The following is a 15,001-nucleotide window of genomic DNA, read 5'->3' as shown; positions in this document are numbered from 1 at the left end:
GAAAGGCCTAAGCTAGATCAGCAACCCACATGAAACATCCTGAGAAAATAACTTGTTTTGTCTTGTAAATGATGCTCTTCGGAATTTAACACAAAAAGCAAAGGTATATGAGGAACTATGAGGGAATGAACCAAGGCCATCAAGAGTTGTTCAGATGGCTGTTGCATCAATTCTCAACAGTCAGAAAAGCTACACTTGAAAAACATCCAAAATGCAATGGAATTCTTTTTCCAAAACCACTATAATATCTCTTATTTTGTTATAAACTCAAACATACTCACCCACTACTTATCCCAAAATCCTCAGACATATGATCAATTTTAAAAGTAGTAAGTAAAATGCTTGGCATGTACTATGAAAAGGCAAGACTGATACAGGGAAGGGGGAACGTAATACAAGCTGTCAATCTAGTACAGTAAATTTAGTACAATCTAGTACAACCAGTGTATGTGAAAGTCTTGTTTCAATGGCCCGTAATATTCAGAGGTATTTAAATTCTCAAGAATTCTACCTTTGAAACAAAAACTTCTCTACAGGGTATCATAACTAGTACAATAAGTCCAAGTTAAATTCTCCCCACTTCTTTAAAAATTAAGATATATGGGAATCCAAGCATGTTAAGTTCCAACTCAGAATTTACATACTCAAGTATAGGCAGTCTAGCCTAGTGGTTAAGGCCATGGAGGCAGATGGTAGGAATATAAATCTTGGCTCTGCCACATACTAGCCATGGAGTCTTGGGCAAGTTACTTAACTGCTCTATGCCTCAGTTTCTTCATCTATAAAACAGGGGAAACAATAAGACCTACTTCATAGACTTGTAATGATTAAATAAGCTAATATATATAAAGCACTTAGAACAGATCCTGGCACAAAGAATGCTCAATAAATATTAGCTATGGTTATGGGGCATAGATGATTCTAGTACTCTAATGCTGGGTGATAGCCATGGAACTAACCAAACTAAACTTAAATTTTAAGGCATTTATTATTCCACTCATTATTGTTCTAACTTTTTAAAAAAAAGTAACAAATAATGAATTTTAATTCTTTGAGGTGCTAAACTAAGCACTAGTTAAATATTATCCATAAAGTTATATGGTACAATTGTTTCAGAGCTCAGAGGCTTAATCTAATTATTTATTTTCTGAGCTAAAGTGTGAGGCTTTTTTTTTTTTTCAAATAGACAATTTCTAAATGTGGACATGTTTATCAGCTGCAGATTTTGTTCTGAAAAAAAAATCTTTGCAAACATGACAGATATACTTCAAAGAAGTGGTAATGAGAAGTTTATGCCAGTAATTACTATAAATTTGAAAGAGACCATTCCAAAATCCAAATACAAAAAGCCGTACTAAAAACTAACCTCTTCTCAGATGTATTGGTGCCCCCCCCATCTAAATGAAGCTTTCTTTTCACCACTTTATCACTCCATTTTTAGCCATCCTTTAATTTCATCAACACACCATCAGACTTCAATTCATTCCCCCTTTTCAATAGGGATGCTCTTTTAAAACAAATGTCTCTGTCTCTTTTTACAAAAAAATCACGAGGCCTAAAATCTGACAAACTCATCATATCACTTCACCTAAAAGAGTCTGCCTTTAACACATCCAGCACCGTTGACTTTGGCAGAGACAATTCATATAACTTACATTTGCTAGGAATCTACCACATCCCAATGTATTTACCATTTATCTTAGTCCAAAGACTAGGATTTTATGTCTTGATAGGTGTATTTGTTTTGATCTGAGCTTTGCGCAGGCTCAAATTGGGCAGGCTCAATTTTTTAAAAATCATAAATAAGCCTCCCCCTCCTTTTTTTGCAGTAAAATGTCTAAACTTTGTCAGCAGCTCTTTCATCTGGTCCTTGATTTGAAAGTCAAGATCATCTACTGGGCCACAGCTGAGCTCTAGTAAAAGTTTGACCTTGTGGTGTAAGTTGTAGTCTTACATCATATCACACTTATGATTCAGCACACACCATTACTATAACTAACAATAACTTCTAACGGTATTGAGTGCTTTACACATACTAACTTAATTCGTCCTTACAACAAACCTATGAGGTTAGATACTATTTTCATGCTGACTTTATAGATGGGGACTGGAGGAAAGGAGAGAGTTTAAGTAACATGACCAAAGTCACATAGATTGTGAGTGATGCTGATGTGATTTAAACCCGGGTGGTCTGACCCAGGGTCCGTGCTGTTAACTACTGCATTATACTCTCTCAAAGATAATTTTGGGCAAGAAGAAATAAAAATACAGTGGTGTGAGCTGCATCATCATGCATTTAATTCACTCAAACTCAATTATATGTGCTCAAATTAAAAAAAGGAATACTGAAAAATAACAATTTAGGTAGTATATGCCATTCCTCGTTTTACTCATTGTATGCCTACGAGGACAGAGATGGAAAAGTAATTCTTTTGCACCCTCAGTTGATTTCAGTACTTAAGTACCCCTCCTTAATGACCCGAGTACTTCTCCTTAATGAGACTATTTAATTAAGCTGAGTGTGGCTTTAGTGTTAAGAGTCACATTTTTCATATAGCATTAGTTGTATACAAGTCAACTATTTCATCTGGTGCTCAATTGAAGATTATCGCACTGCTGCCGGGGAAAACTGGCTCTCTGTGGAGATGGAATGTCAGTCCCCACTGTGCACCTTCCTAAGAGATTTATAAGAGCAATTTTGACCAAATGCAGTTTTTGCCTTACATGCTAAGTTCAGAATCTATCTCAGTCCTTAGAAGCAACTCCACTGAGTGCATCAGCGCTACACATTTCTCCAGTAACAGTGAGTGATAGAGGCCACGTAATTACAGAAGGCAAGTCATGCTCTTCCAGGCCATCACTGTGGCCGTGCAGTCTCTTGTATTCCTCACAGCATCTCCTCATTTTCCCCCACTCTCCACAAAGTCTCAAATAGACACACACCCTACTCACAGTTAGCAGTTGATGATAACATTTAACTTTATAGGAAGATGGGGGGTGTGCAGCATGAACTCTCTCCATTTACTTCACTCTCACCACAAAACCCTGTATCTTCATTCGGCCCCTCCTGCTATAAATTGGAATCCAGTCCCCACTTTACTGAAACTGCTCTCTCAAAAGCCACTGATGTCCTGCTTGCCAGATCCAATCACTTCATTTTCTCTGTCTCTGTCTCTGTCTCTCTCTCTCACACATACACACACATACACACACACACACACACAGTGATTCTCAACTTTGGCTACAAATTAGAATTTTGTAACAAAGAAAAATACTGATGCCAGGACCCCATCCACACATTCCAGTCTAACTGGCCTTGGGTTTGCAGAGGCATGGGTCCTTGCCTAAAGCTCCCCGAGTGATTCTCATATGCAGCAAGGTCAAGAACACTACTCTACAACCTTTGACTCTGCTCATTACCTCACTCCTTCTATTTGGAATTCTTGGCTGCCATGATATCACACTTGCTGGATATTTCTGTTTCTCCTATTGTTCATCTTCAATATCCTTGTCTGGAGTCTCTTTCTCTGATTCCTGTGCTCTGTCAATTGTTGATTTTCCACTCAACCATTAATCTAAGGTTTTTAACAATCCAGATCTTCGTATCTAATCTTGAACTCAAGTCTCAGCTTCAGACCCTCACCTTACATAGATGTTATCTCTCTGGAATTCAAATTCCATCTGTCCAAAATCATCATACTGTGCTAGTTGCCCTTCTCTCCATTTTCCACAGCAGCTACTTCAAACTTTCTGCATTTTCCTCAAACCCCTTGTTCTACCACATCTCTTTGTTTGCAACAGAAAACCTTGCTCTTACTTCACGGAGAAAATAGAAGACATCAGACTCTCAACTAGATCCCAATCTCACAAAGCCCCCTAGACATGCACTTTCTCTGCACCTCGACCCCTCTGGGGCTCTTGTTTTCAGCTTCCCTGGGGACCAGGACCTATCCAATTATTTCCTTTCCCTCTTGTGGATCCTTCTCATTAATACCTAAGAATGTTGAGGCCTTTCTCATCTTCAAAAAAATAACTCAGAAAACTGTTCAACTCTACATATTGTCTTTTTTACATTTCTCTTTTCTTTGCAGCCAAAATTCGTAACGAGTTGTCTATATTCACTTTTTTTCCCTTCTCGGTCTCTTGTGGAGGCTCTTCTCCCTCAGGTATTCCTCAGGATGTTGTCCCCACCTAGTCATATGCTCTCCCTGTACTCTCATCCACTTCTGTGATGTCAACTGTGGGCTACATGCTGATGCCTCAGGAGTACATCTCCACCCAGATCCTTAACGAGATTATCAGATTTACAACCTCAAATGCCTAACTCTACCTCTCCTCTGAGAAGTCCTATGAGTATTTGAAATTCAACATGTCTAAAACGGAACTCATTCTCTTCTCCACGCCTCTCCTCAAACCTGGTCCACGTCCTCTCTCTCAGTGGAAGGCAGCATCACCATCCACCCAGTTTCCCAAGTCAGAAGCCAGGCTGCATCCTCATCTCCTCCTCCTTACAAACCCACCACATGCCAGCAAGCACCCAGGTCTGCCCACTCCACCCCATGCGCTGCATTCAGTTCAGGCTGAGAGGATCTCTTACTTGAATTTTACTGGAACAGAATCCTAACTGGCCAGGGCAATTGCTCTACAAATGAAAATCTGATTATGCCAGGCAGCTGCTTAAGACCATGCAAGGCAGAGCATTTAACAAAGACACAAGAAGAGACAGATTTATGGACAGAATAGAGTCCAGAAACATAATTTTATATATGATGACATTTAGAGCCGCATTTAAAATCAGTGGGAGAGGATTCAACTAATAGAGTTGGGACAAAAGGCTATTTAGTGAGGAAAAATGAAAGGTGCATCCTTACCTCGTCATGAAAAGTATAAATTCCAAATAAAGATCTAAATGTAATTTTTAAAAAGTATAAAAGAACATTGAAGAAAATATAAGAGAATAGTTTTACTAATTGGGGGATGAATACAGCACTTGAATAGAAGTCCACACTCTTTAGAAGGCACATGAGAGGTGACCCTCCCCTGCCTCGTTAACATCACCTCTCCACTGCCCCACTCCTGCTCTCCAGGCATAGGCATTTCTTGCTCCTAGAGAGCACCAAACATGCTCTCTCACCCGAAGGCCTTGGCAATGTTCTCTTCGTCCTCTCCAATTTACTGAACAGTCCCTCCTCTTCTCTCGGATTTTAAATGCTGCATGTATCATATATTGTATCTGTTTCAATGATCTATTTGTCTCTTCTTGTGACAATGCCATAATGTTTTAGATTTAAGGCATGCTTTTATAGCTGGTAGGACTATATTCCTCTCATTCTTCTTTATTCAAATTTTGAGGAACCTTGGAATCAGCTTATCAAATTCTATTAAAATTCCATGGGGACTTTTGGTTGGAATTGGGCTGAATCAATAGATCCCTTTGGGGAGAATTGGTATTTTCCCTTCTAGGAATATATGTTTGTCTATGAAGTTAGTCTTTCAACAAAATTTTTTTTGGTAATATATGTTTTATAGAATTATTATTAAATTTTTTGTCTTGGGGTATTTTATAATTGTAATTATACAATTATACAATTATTTTATAATTGTAATTACACAATTATAATTGTAATTGCTATGATGACTGGGACTTTATTTCCTTACATTTTCAAAATGATCACTCATGATATATAGGAAAGCTGCTGACTTGTGTATACTTATTTTGCATCTGGTCACCTTACTGTTTTCTCTTATTAGTTCGAATAACACTCCAGCAGAGTAAAAAGAGTATTTACTGAGTTCCACAGGAAAGAAAAAAATAGGCAGTTGAAACAGGTTTGCATGTAAGATAACGAAGTCCATTTAAGAAGGCTGAGTTAACCAAAGATGTCCTAAAAGTATACAGAAATACAGAACTGGAGCAGAGGGGAGAGGCGAGGGCTGGAGAGATGCAGGAGTCACAGGCATGCAGGTAGGAGTTGAAAACACTCCTTAAGAGCAATGTCATGCCAGGATTTATGAAGAAAAAATGTTTCCCTATTCCAAAATCTGCTATTAAAAATAGTAAGAAAAAGACATTGTTATATTGTGTGGTGGTGTCATATTACAGTGATGGAGTGCAGCTCTGTAAAATGTAGTTTTCCAAGAAGAATTTCTAGAGACCAAGGGTGGGGTCTCCCGACTGTGGATCTGACTGCTACACTACTACCATGGGACTCGTGTGAAAAAAGATTCTGATGATCAAAAGTAAAGGCAGGAAACGGGTGGAGGGAAGGGGAAACGCTGAACTACAAGGTCATGGTCAGGAAACCAATTTGGCAAGGCATGTGGAAAACCAAGGCATATAGAATCAAATACCACATGTAGTAGTACACAGCCCAAAGCCAGCTTTGTTTTCAGTAGCGGGACTCAAATGGCAGGGTGAAGGCCAGCGCCTGCTATCCACAGAGGGAACCACCTCGAAATTCCCTGTCAAGCTCATTTTCTTTTAGTCACTCTTGCTACTGAGATAAACTTCTAAACGGAGCTTGGAAAGTCTGCCTAGGTCCTGAGAAATGCATTCGTAATAAATGCCTAATGTTGATTGTCACCAACGTATACAAAATCTGCTTTTCATTCATTTCTATTTTTTTTAAACAAGTCAAAGAACAATACTTGTAAATCACACAATAAAAGAAAATTAAGATACAGTATGTATAACTGGATTCTAATTTTATGGAAGAAAGGTGTGTGTGTTCATTGAAAAAATATAAGGACATTTATCAAAACGTTAAAAGTGAGTATGACTAAGGAACAAAATGCAGCATAGTTTTAAATTTTTAACGTATTCTTTTCTGCATGTTTACATAGTTTTCTACAATGAATATATATTCATGTGGTAATAAGAAGAAATGCAACAGTGTTATAAAAAATCAAAATTTTAATATCAAAGAAAGATAATCACAACTGTAATACAGAATTTCAGATTACTGAGGAAGATGGAAATTCTGATTAAATTTCCAAATTTTCAGAATATAAGTAATAAAATAAAGGAAAATGTACACCTAAATTTCTCCTTTGGAGAAAACTAGAATAAAAGGTTCTTTTAAGGAGTAAGTGTGAAATCCATAGAAGTATGTGTAACAGCATGAAAAGAGAACATGATTGACACTCTCATGATACAAGTAGAATAAAGAAGAGGTCAGAGGAGACAGTCGGCTCAGAAATGACCCCTTGAAAACAGCAAATCAAACAGGATCATGCTTTTGGGAAATGAATACAACATCTCTCTAAAATGATGAGGTCTGCAGGGTTAACTATAATAGCGCCCAGGAGGTGAGGCTTCTTCCCAGCTCAGTCACAAGGGAAGAGTAACATGGACAGAGGCTAAACCTGCCTCCCCTGAGAGAGCTGTTTCCTGGCCTGGCCTCTTACCTTCCATCACAGCTGAGCAGGCTGCCTTCCAGATGCCTGGTACTTCCAGAGAGTTCCTACCATATCCTGTGACCCAGACTCCTGTCTTCCCCTCCTCCCCTCCCTCGGGAGACAGACTTTCAAAGCTCAGAGGGAAGAGGCTCCTAAAAGCAGCTAAGTGACAAGTCGGAGTCCTCTAATTTGAGGCTGGAAGATGGTCTGCCAGAAGACAGCTGCCTAGAAGGGGAAAGCCAATATAGAATGAACATCCCAAACCCAAAATCCAAAATCCGAAATGCTCCAAAATCTGAAACTTTTTGAGTGTCAACAGGACATTCGAAGGAAATGCTCATTGTAGCATTTCAGATTTGGGATGTCTGACTAGTAAATATAATGCAAATATTCCAAAATCCAAAAAAATCTGAAATCTGAAATACTTTTGTTCCCAAGCATTTCACATGAGGGATACTCAACCTGTAGTAGTTCACTTGTGACCAGATGTGAGAAATGGATATGTTTATTAATAATTATTCTCACTTCAGTACATCTTAATATTTGTTAAGTGTCTTCTACATATGAAGTGCTCGCCAGGTGCTGCAGGGGATAAGAAGAATTACCCACAGTCCTAAGAGAGCTAGTGTTGATAGGGGCGGAGGTGTGGAAATAAAGTAATTCAATATTTATATAATACAATTTGGAAAAGAAGCACAGCATGGCAGGTAAGAGTGGGCTGTGGAGTCTGAGGACTGGCTTAGTCCATGGCTTTTTAGCTGTGTGACCTTGAGCAAGTCACTTAACTTCTGTGTGTCTTAGTTTCTTTATCTGCAAAATAATGATAATAGTGATACCATCTCACAAGGTTGACGAGAAGAATAGTTAAAACATAAAGAAATTAGGACAGTGCCTGGCACATATTAAAACATTTGCTATTATTTTATGCCTACTATGTAGCAATATGCTATTACCTTACATTTTATATCAAATAATTATTAGCCCTATTTGTAGATTAGGAAGCTGAGGGTCAAAGAATGAGGCAATTTGGGTAAGATCTAGAGAAAGGAGGAACAGAGTTGTGATTTGGGCCCCCATTTGCCTAAACGTGAAGCTTGTGACTTTTATTACTACTACTATCTCTATGAAACAGTAGCAACCGACATTTGTTCAGTGCTTACCCTGTGCCAATTATTATTATATGCATAATCGCAATTATTCTCATAAGATATTATTTGAAGGAAGAAGCCTAGGCATAGAAAGGCCTGCACCCATGCTAGAAATGACTGAGCTAGAAGTGGCAAAGCCAGGATGTGAGCCTGTGTCTACCTGTTCCCAGTGCAAGAGCTTTAAAAAGAGAGAGAGATTCCAGGGGGTCCTACCCCTAGAGGTTTCTGACTAGGTAGATCTACGTGATCTCCCCTTCAGTGGTTCTCATGGGCCTGCTGCAAAGGCATGTTTTGTTGTCAGTTGTAAGTACCAAGGTGAAAAATTTATGCTCAATTCATCTAGAAATGGGGAGTAAATTAAGGTTTTTCAGTGAGGTTTTTCAGTAACCAGTGTTTTACAAAAATTAATCTGAGAGTAATGAATAGGACAGACTAGAGGAGAAAGAAAAGTATAGCAGAGACCAACTGGCTAGAAGACTATTCTAAGCCACAAACCTTATTTTAGTCTTAACAAAGCTATATATCAGACACACAGAAAAATAAATCCTTGGAAAAAGACCCACCTGAACACAAAAAACTTACAGCCTGTAGAAAATTGTACTTTAGTGCTCCAGATCTACATATACTGGCTCAAATAAAAATCAGGTTGTTCCCTTTTTTTTTTTTTTTTGAGACAGAGTGTCACTTTGTTACCCTGGCTAGAGTGAGTGCCATGGCGTCAGCCTAGCTCACAGCAACCTCAAACTCCTGGGCTTAAGCAATCCTACTGCTTCAGCCTCCCGAGTAGCTGGGACTACAGGCATGTGCCACCATGCCCAGCTAATTTTTTTCTATATATATTTTTAGTTGGCCAGATAATTTCTTTCTATTTTTAGTAGAGATGGGGGTCTCGCTCTTGCTCAGGCTGGTCTCGAACTCCTGACCTCGAGCGATCCACCCGCCTCGGCCTCCCAGAGTGCTAGGATTACAGGTGTGAGCCACCGCGCCCGGCCAGGTTGTTCCTTTTTAAAATTAACAAAAGACACATATATATGTGTATGTACAAACATCAGATTTTACATAGAAAATTCTGAGACATACTAGATATGTAAATATGATTGATTTCACCTAGTATATTGTTAAAAAAAGAAAAATTAAAATTTTATAGGGATTTATAGCTTTAACAAACTAGTAATATAAACTTCCTGGAAATAATGAAGAAAAGAGAAGACAATGTGGATTTTTAAAATATAATAAAGGACATAGCTTGTTTAGATATTTATAAATTCATAAATTGAATTTATTTTTAATTTAAATTGTAGATGTCTATGCATTTATGAGATGCTAAATTTAAGGGAATAACAGTTTTTGTCAATTTGGGATTAAAAAACTAAAATCAAAATTATGGTAAAATAAGAAAGCTTCATGGTTTCTATGTTTTTGTTTTTTTTTGGAGACAGAGTCTTGCTCTGTTGCCCAGGCTACAGTGCCGTGGCATCAGCCTAGCTCACAGCAACCTCAAACTCCTGGGCTCAAGCGATCCCTCTGCCTCAGCCTCCCGAGTGCCTGGGACCACAGGCATGGGCCACCATGCCCAGCTAATTTTTTCCTATATATATTTTTAGCTGTCCAGATCATTTCTTTCTTTCTTTTTTTTTTTTTTTAGTAGAGACGAGGTCTCGCTCTTGCTCAGGCTGGTCTCGAACTCCTGACCTCGAGCGATCCTCCCACCTCGGCCTCCCAAAGTGCTAGGATTACAGGCGTGAGCCACCGCGCCCGGCCAGTTTCTATGTTTATTATCATTAGAGTGTTGAGCAGATAAAGCATTCATTTTCAGAAAGGAACTAAGACAAATGCCATAGAGATATTATATCCTTGACTCAATAAATCCACTCCTAGGAATCTATTCTAGGGAAATAACTGAATACAAGCAAAAAGCACACATAGAGGCTACACAAGGCAGCATTTCTCTAGTACCTAAAAATAAGAAAAAAAATAATCTAGCATTCAGGAACTGCTTGATAAATAATGATTTATAAACATAATAGAGTATTTATAATATTAATAAATTTCTAATATAAAACTATAGAAATATAAGAAAATTATTATATTTTAAGTGCTTATTCTGGGATATATCAATGTTATTTATACCTGTATAAAAACATACATACTCTGCTTCCATAGAATCTGTTAAAAAGGAAAAAAATATATACATTCATGGAATAAAGCAAATGGCAAATATAAAAATAGTAGTTCTGCCTTTATCAGTATTGGGACTAAAAACATAGTTGTTCAATGGTTGTGAATGAGTGTCATTTTTAAAATAAAAGTTTTAAATAATAATGTCTAAATGATGTTGTTCTACTGTCTTTTTATCATCTTTATATCTGTAAGAAATTTTTCAATTTCTTTAAAAGTGGAGGAAACTTCCAAAGGGAAAGCTACCTCCCTACCCCTAACCTCACTGACTGTAACTTCTACCATGTATGGTTCTGCCTAATTAGTCTCATTTCTGAGGCAGCACTAACAGTGGCCATTCTTCTCACCCTTAACATTTATTTTAATTAACTGGAAAGAAGATAAATCGTTATCCCTTCCCAAGCCTCCAAGTCCAGGGCTACTCCAGGCAAAGGCAGGGAGGCGTTCCCACAGCCACACTCCTTGCTTCATTTCTGGATATGAGAGTTCTGCAGCCGTGCGGATTGGCTTACAGCAAAACTCTTCCTATTTCTAAATAAAGTATGTCTCTGTGCTTATAAGTGGAAATGCACTCAGATTCTCCCAAAGAGTTCATTTTATCTAGGCCATTAGATAAAGAAGGCCTGACAAAGGGAAAATGAGATTCAGGGAAGAGCTGAAAATGGTTTTCCAGGGAAGTCTTCCTATTGCCAGGATTTTAGAAACAATCGGGGAGGAATCAGCAGTTATGAGCAGGTTGCAATGGAAACACCTCGTCTTAAACAATTTTACCACTAGTCTAGACTCAGTTCCAGAAAAACATTCTCAGGAAAACCAAAAGGTAGTTTTCAAAAAACTGTTGCAGGTTTTTTCTAGATCTTTGCATTTCCAGGAATAACCCAAACAGTGGTTTGAAATGGGCCAACATAGATCTTAAAGAATAATATGCAGATATTGGGCAACAGCAGGTCGAATGAAAGAATGCGCGTCCTCTCCTCGGATGCAGCCGCCTCCTCTCCCGTTTCCCATCCTCACCATGTCACCCCAACCACCATTGTTCATTGTTCAGCACGCACTGTTCCCTCACTCCTTCACACAGCCGCTTTTCTTCAGAAAAGACATATGGCCCTGAAAACATATCCGCTTCCAGTCCTCTACCCCAACCCCTCCGTTTACCGTCACATTCAGCTTCCTAAAAGACAGCTCTATCCACGTCACCCTCCTTTTCAAGACCTGCACTAACTTGCCACATTCCTCAGCATGAACTCTTCATCTCTCCCATCTGGTCTGTCTACTGTCTTCCCTTTTATATGTAGAATTTCTCCCTTAACTCTCTGCTTCACCCACCCAGCACAAGGAACTCCTTCCTACAGGAGCCTCAGACTCTGCCATCGCCAAGGCTTTCCTCTGGACATTCCGTCTCTCTGCCGTGCCTTTCCCCTCTTCATCCTCACTGTCCAAAACCCCATCTGCCCCTTAAGGTCCAGTTTGAATGGCACTTCCTTCTAAAAGCCTTCCCTGCTAGCACTGATGAGATACTTTGTCCTTCCTCCAAACTGTCATCCTAATTTGTACCTCTATTCAGCATTCGCGATATCTTGGAAATTTTATAGTTATTTGTGAAAAAATCTTATCTCTCCACCTTAAAAACATTGAAAATAGCATCTCTTCCTGCACTCCTCATGACTGTTGAATCAAAGAAAAACTAAGTTTTGGTGAGGTTAGGACTCCACATGTGTGTATGCGTGTGTGTGTGTGTGTGTGTGTGTGTGTATGTGTGTTTTCCCATTTGTCTGAAGTTGGAATGGGCAGGTTTCAGGCTGGCCTTGACAAGTGTACTCAAGCCATACATAGCTCAAGTGCTTCCCCACCCTGCCTGCACGTTCAGTAACCTCAGGTGCTGCTGCTCACCCCCCTAGAGATTGAGATTTGAGGGACTGGGGCAGGACCCAAGCATGGGTGTCTGTTTTACGCTCTACAGGTGATTGAATGTACGGCCAGAGGGCAGATACAGTAGTAGCAGTCCTGGACTGAGTTTGGGGTCCTAGCAACGAGTATGTGGGGTTCAACTGCAGGAAGAACGCACTCACTCCTACCTTCTACAATTCCCCTCCCTGTTTCCCAGTTCCATATGATGTTATAATTCTCCTTCATTCCCCATCTTGATCTGCCACTTTCCCTAGCATCTTTGTGCTAAAAGTCTCCTACCATCCCACCCCTTTCAAAATGTCAGTTCCTCCAGGGAGTAGAGCTCAATTAGATATTTGGAATAAAGCACTGTCATAAAAATAATTTATGCTATACAGATCATTAATAAACCTTTTAGCTGTTTGCACATATAAGAGCTACCGCCTACTAAGAGCTTACTAGGTCCTAGGCATGGGGTTATGTACACTGTATGTACACAAATCTTAATTTAATCCTTAGAGCAACTCTGGGAGCTAGGTACAATTATCCCCATTCACAGAAGACAAAATAGATTTGACAGGCGAGGTGAAGCAACCTGCCCAAAGGTCACACAGCTGGGAGGTGGCAACGCCCAATTTCAAGTCTGAAGTGTCACACTCCAAAGCTCATGCTCTTAACCTCTTTGACATACGTTAAAGACAACACTTGTTACCCCAAACTTGTTACTCTGTTCAGTGGCACTCGACAAGGATAAATAAGAAAAAGAACTCTCCAAAGCAAACAGGAGAGCAGGAAAGCACCACAATAGGTCCACATGGGCTCTATTCCTGGGGTCTGCTCCCCTGGCTACGGTCTCCGTAACTTCTCCTCCTTCCCCTACTCTGACCCTCTGATTCTCTACAAGCACTGACAATGCCTTCTGTGGCAGCAGCATCTGGGCCTGGTTAGAAGGGGAAAACTGGGGCAAGCACAGCAGCCATTTGTATGTAGAGGTTGCTTATAATTAGAGACTGCCCTATTTGAAATGCATCAGGAAAAATGCAATTAGCGGATTCATTTATTAGATTTCTGTTATATTTCACTTGTGAAATACTTGGATTAAGTATTACGTCTTACAAATAATATCCTGCTAGGATTTAACGAGAAAAGTGTTACCAAATCTGGATTCTAGTTGTGAAATACAAAGCCCATGATATCCAAAAATGTTTTTATTTATTCAGAGACACCAACATTTAACAAATGTTAAATCTTACTTTAAAAGGTAAATCTTACTTTAAAAAAATAAGATTAGCCTGGACAAACTATAAAAAGAGCCTTAATTTATTTTCTAATTACTTCACTCTGTTGCCAGAGATTCTTAACCGCTTTCATGAGGAACTTACATGTCCGTTTCAATCAGACTGAGTTCTGTGAGGACGCCGTGCCACGTACACTGCAGAGCCCAGGAAATCTTTGCCTAATCTGTTGCAACCAAGCTGTAATAATTCTTTTCTCTTAGTGCATACACTCTTGCACACCACACAAACCCGGAGTGTGTGAACCAATGCCAGAGAACAGGAGTATGTTCCTATTGGGACATCAGCTACATCTGAAAGTCAATCGCTTTTATCCACAGCCCAACTCCACCACTTTCCAGTCATCTTGACAGCTGATAAATAGAATAAATACTCCTCTCACTTAAGGCAGCTGAGTTCATGTTGATGGCTATGCTTATAGCATGGAATGCACATCTCAAAGAACTCAGTTTCTAACAGACAAAAGTGAAATTTAATTTAGCCTTTGTTATCCTCTAAACGTTTTCATTCCAAGTCTGTGATTGTAAGGAAGCACAGTAGATGATGCTGATGCACATATAGAACAGACTGACGTTCCTGTCTACAAGTGGGAGAGCCTGGCTTGCAGCAAGACGACCAACGAGGCAGGGACAAAAATGTCCACATTTTGGTGACTATCTTTAATTGCTTACAATTAAAATAGCTTTGTGGGAAAAGCAAATTCTGGGCGTCATGAAATCTAGACTAGTCCTGGCTCTGCTACTGAATTAGTTTATATGTAAGTCATTGATCTTTTCTGTGCCTCACTCTTCTTATCTATGAAATGGAAATATTAGTACTTGTTATGCTAAATTCACAGTGTTATAGAGATAAAATGAGACAACTAAAGTGAAAGTGTTCTAAAATTCTAAAAGCATGACCATAAATAATACAGTAGCGCCAAAATCTTATTACTATTATTTCTTATCTCATTTACAAAGCCACCATAGTTTTATGATTTAATAACAAACAGCAAGGTTATTTGAGGAAATTGGAAATGGTTTTATTTTGTACTTGTGTTCTTCCTTGTCACTTTTCATTTTGTTTCCCTTCCAGAAAATAATGATATGGGAATAA

The 15,001-nt window shown here is 39.1% G+C and overlaps 1 protein-coding gene across 1 annotated transcript in view; it reads right to left on the bottom strand.

The window, feature by feature from the left end:
• Positions 1-15,001, bottom strand: part of SERTAD2 (SERTA domain containing 2) — a 108,016-nt gene that overhangs the window by 65,725 nt on the left and 27,290 nt on the right. The window lies entirely within an intron of this gene.

The sequence above is a fragment of the Eulemur rufifrons genome, chromosome 19, assembly GCF_041146395.1.
Source record: "Eulemur rufifrons isolate Redbay chromosome 19, OSU_ERuf_1, whole genome shotgun sequence".
NCBI lineage: Eukaryota > Metazoa > Chordata > Mammalia > Primates > Lemuridae > Eulemur > Eulemur rufifrons.
The sequence above is the reverse complement of the archived record's forward strand: the minus strand, read 5'-3'. Positions and strand labels throughout refer to the sequence as shown.